Source organism: Garra rufa, chromosome 1 (assembly GCF_049309525.1).
Source record: "Garra rufa chromosome 1, GarRuf1.0, whole genome shotgun sequence".
Classification (NCBI taxonomy): Eukaryota; Metazoa; Chordata; class Actinopteri; order Cypriniformes; family Cyprinidae; genus Garra; species Garra rufa.
In genome coordinates, this window is record NC_133361.1 from 85,034,991 (window position 1) to 85,039,990 (window position 5,000).

A 5,000-nucleotide genomic window follows, 5' to 3' on the forward strand; every position below is an offset into this window, starting at 1 on the left:
AGTCATCTCTCACAGTTAAATCTGACCCCATTTTAGTCTTGTAACTCGGCTGATAAGGCCGATTGTTACACTTGGATGGGAGACCGCCAGGGAATACCAGGTGCTGTAAGCTTTTGCCTTTTCTTCAATATTTATATAATATGCTGGCTTTTACGGAGGCTGATCTTTAAATAGCCCACTTTTTGGAGCAGCCTTCGCTTACGGCCATACCCCCATCTGAGGCGCTAGAGAGCAACAGGAAGTGGTTGGCAGCAGTTGGGAGAGGAAGGCTCTCCTCTACTTTTGTTTGTTTGACTCTGATTTTGTGTTAATTTACTGTTTATTTCATAAGTGTAGCCTTTTTTTTGGTTAAAGTTTTCCTCCCAGCAGCCTGGGCTGTTTGGGAGGAATTTATTTGCGTTTTTGTTTTGTTTGTTTTTTTGTGTTTTTTTCCCCCCGTTTTTTTTACTTTCTTTGTCTTTTGTTAACAATGGACGGATCTACGGAAACAGACCTGGCAATGGCGGACGGACGACAGAGGGCGAGTGACAGCGGACTGGGTAAACGACAACGAGATGGAAAAGAATCAGAGAAGGATGCAAGGAAAGAGAACCGGAAAAGAATTTATTTGAAAGAAGCAACAGTTACTGTGGAAATAGGACAAGCAATGGAGGCGAGGGCGATTGATGTAATAAAAGCGGTGACAGAGCGGATCGGAGATGGAAGGATTCTGGCGGTGAGACCAAAACAGACAAAGGAATATGAGGTAACGCTCGAACGGGAAGAAGATGCTGAATTATTAACAGATGGATTGACTATCAAAGGGATTAACTGTGAAGTCAAACGACTGCAAAATAGAGACTATGTTGTTTCGTTTATGCATCTGCCCGTTTATGTTGCTGACAAAGAAATTTTAGATAAATTGGAAGGTTGGGGAGTTTGTCCCCTTTCAACAATAAAAAGAAGAGTCTATCCGGGTACAGACATTGAAGATGGGACAAGGATTGTAAAAACCAGGTTCCCCAAGGAAGTAGACTCCCTCCCGTACAGCACAAGAATAGAGACAGCAGAGGGCCCACAGTATTTTAGGGTGATGCACAGTCATCAGGTTAAAACCTGCAGGCTGTGCATGAGCCCCGAACATGTGGTGAAAGACTGTCCAGATTTTAAGTGTTTTAAATGTGAGGAGAGGGGGCACTTCGCGAGGGACTGCAGTGCGATAAAGTGCCCGGATTGCAGACAGTTTTTAAATAAATGTGAATGTTGGATTGGAAGTGAGGAAGAGGAGGAGGAAGGGATGGAGGAGGAAAGTCAGCAAATAAGCGTGCAGATGCATAGACGAGACAACAAACAGCGAGAGGAGGGAACAGCAGATACACAGGCAAATGAGATAATTATGAGAAAGGATGCAGAACAGCAGCAGAACGTAAAGGACAAACAGACAATGCAACCTCAACAGGATGATGGTGCTTGGAAACAAATGGAAATCACAGACAATGTACAAAGAGTTATGGATGAGATGGAACGAGAACAAGGAAACAAGGATTCAACAGAGGAGAAACGGGACAGCGATTTATGGACACAATCAGAACTGACTGAGAGCTTACATAATGTCTTGGACACAGGAGAAATCGGGGCTCAAAGGAATAAGGAAGAAATGGAGGTAAAAGGGAATGATGAGGAATGCGAAAAGGAGAAACAAGGAACATCAACTAAAAGAAGAAGAGCAATTAAGGTAAAACCTAATATAGAGACTGCTAGGAAAAAGGTATTAAAAGAAGATGTGATTGAAAGTGCAAACAAGTATGAAATATTAAGGGATCTGGAAGAAACGGACTAAAATGATTGGTTTTAAAAATTCTCTTACCTTTTTTATGTTTTTAAGAATTGTTACTTTTAATGCGAGAGGACTTTTAGATACAAAGAAATTTGAAAAAGTGAAAGAAATGTGCAAAGAGAATGATATGATTTTACTTCAAGAGACTAATTGGAAAGAAAGTGTTATGGCTGATATAAGAAAGAGATGGGATGGGGATATTCTGTACAACAATGGAGTGAAAAAACAAGGCAGAGGGATTGCTTTTTTAATAAAAGGGAATAGTGGAATAAAATGTAAAACTATTTTCAAAGATGAAGAAGGAAAATGTATGATGGTGGAAATGGAGTATGAAGGGAAAATCATTTTATTAGTAAACATCCATGCACCAACAGAAGAAAATGAAAAGGAGGAATTTTTTTAATGTGCTAGGAGAATTTTTAAATAAGTATAAAGAAGTAATTATGATGGGGGACTTTAATACAGTTTTTAGCAAGTTGGATATGGCGGAGGGTATGGTCTTTAAATCAGATAAAGGAAGGAGAGAGCTGAAAGGTTTGATGGAGAAACATGATATAGTGGATGTATGGAGGGAAAGAAATGAGAATACAAAAGAATATAGTAGAAGACAATTGGTAGGGGACTTTATGTGTAAAACGAGAATAGATTTGATTTTATGTACTAGAAACATGGAAGGTTTTATTGGTCAAATTAAATTTGAAGAAACAAGCTTAAGTGACCATAAAATGATTTCTATGGGAATGGATTGGAACCAAATTGAAAGAGGGCCGGGGGTGTGGGTTTTAAATACAGAGATTTTAAGGGAGGAAAACTATGTCTTAGAAGTAAAAGAGATAATAGAAAAAGAAAAAGAAAATATAATGTATGCAGAAGACAAAAGAATTTGGTGGGAAAATGTCAAGTATTCAATCAAAAAGTTCACAATAAAATATTGTACATTGAAACAAAAAAGTAAAAGAAATAAGGAAAGAGGGATAAGGAAAAAATTGAAGGAAGAGTTAGAGGGAAATGGGAATGACATACAAAAAATTAAAGAATTAGAAGGAGCGTTAAAAGAAATAGAAGAGGAAAAATACGAAGGTGCAAAGATAAGAAGTAAAGCAAAATATACAGTAGAAGGAGAGAAATGCACAAAGTTCTTCTTTGACTTAGAGAAAACTAGAGGGAGGGCAGGAATGATTAAAGGAATAAAGGGAAGAAATGGGGATATTGTAACTACAAGTGAAGAAATATTAAAAGAAATAAAAGTGTATTATGAAGAGTTGTTTAGTGCAGAGGGGGTCAAAGAAGAAGAGAAATTAGAATTATTGGAACTAATAAAAACTACTGTAAATGGAACAGAAAAAAAAGAGTGTGATGAAGAAATAAAAGTGGAAGAAATAAAAAGGGCAATTAGTGAATTAAATAGGAACAAAAGTCCAGGTATCGATGGTCTGGGGAATGAGTTTTATATGGTTTTTAAAGATTTTTTATCTGATACTTTAAAAGAGATATATGGTGAGATTTTTAAAAAAGGGGAACTAAATCAGAGAATGGGAATGGGATTAATGAAGATAATATATAAAAAAAGAGGGGAAAAAACAGAATTAAAGAATTATAGGCCTATTACAATGTTAAATACGGATCTTAAGATTTTAGCAAAGGTTTTAGCAAATAGGTTGAAAGAAGTAATGCCAGGTTTAATTAAAACAAATCAGGCATATGGAGTAAAGGGCAGAGACATAGCTGATACAACATTCAGTATAAAAGATAGTTTAAGATACATTAAAGAAAAAGGAAAATGTGGGTTTTTAATTAGTTTAGACTTTGAAAAGGCTTTCGATAGGGTAGAACATGGTTTTTTATTTGATGTTTTAAAAAGGTTTGGTTTAGGAGATAATTTTATCAAATGGATAAAGATTTTATATAAAGGGGCGATAACAAAAGTAAAATGTAATGGATTTTTAACACCATGCTTTAGAATTACACGTTCGATAAGGCAAGGATGCCCATTGTCGGCACTTCTATATTCTCTAGTGGCTGAGCCTTTGGGCCTTGCAGTAATGCAGGATGATAGAATAAAGGGAATAGAAATAGAGGGTGAAGAAAATAAAATTTTTCAATATGCAGATGACACAACACTGATGGTCAAAGAAGTGGGGGATGTAAAAAGGGTAATGAAAATTGTACAAACATTTTGTTTAGCATCAGGAGCGAAAGTAAATGAGGACAAAACAATGTATATGAGATTAGGAAATGTGGGAGAGCTAGCAGAGCATTTTAATTTTAAGGAAACAAAGGAAACAAAAATTCTGGGGGTTCTAATGGGGAAGGATGAGAGGAAGGCAGAAGAAACTATGTGGGAGAATATTTTAGGAGAGATTGAAAGGAGACTTATTTTTTGGAGAAGGATGGGTTTAACTATAAAAGGGAAGGTTTTAGTTTTGAATGTTTTAATGGTTTCAAAGTTGTGGTATGTTTTATATACATCTTCAATGCCGATGTGGATGGAAGGAAGGCTGAAAAAATGCTTTTTAGGTTTTTTATGGGAGGGGAAGCCATCAAGAATTGCTTTTAACACTCTAATAGGACAAGTGGATAAAGGAGGTTTAGGAGTAATGGATGTAGAACAAAGAAAAAACAGTTTAAGAGTAAAAATGATAAAAAAATACTTAGACGTGGGGAACAATGTGGCATGGAAAAGAACAATGGGATATTTTTTAAATAAGTGTAGCAATTTTAATCTGGGAGATAGCATTTTATGGATGAGGACCAAAAATTGGATGATGGAAGGGATGCCGGAATTCTATAAAGAATTGTTGAGAGCATGGGGCAAAATTTTAACCAATGTACATTATAACCTTCAAGGAAGAGAAAGCATTTTAAATCAGCCTTTGTTCCAAAACAACCGCATTTTAAACCAGGGAAGAGAAATATTTTTTAAGAAATGGTGGGAGGTGGGAATTACTAAGGTGAGGGATGTGTTGTATGAATTCAAAGAAGGTTTTTTACCAGAACAATTTATAGTAGATGCAATGCAAGAAGCAAAGGAAGATTTTAATAGGCATGATATTAGAACCAAGTATGAAATGCTCAAGACTGCTATACCTAAAGAATGGATAAGAAGAATAGAGAATATGGAAGAAGAGAAACAAGAGAAAGATATATATTTGAGAGTGGGAGAAAATTTGTATGGTTTGAAAGA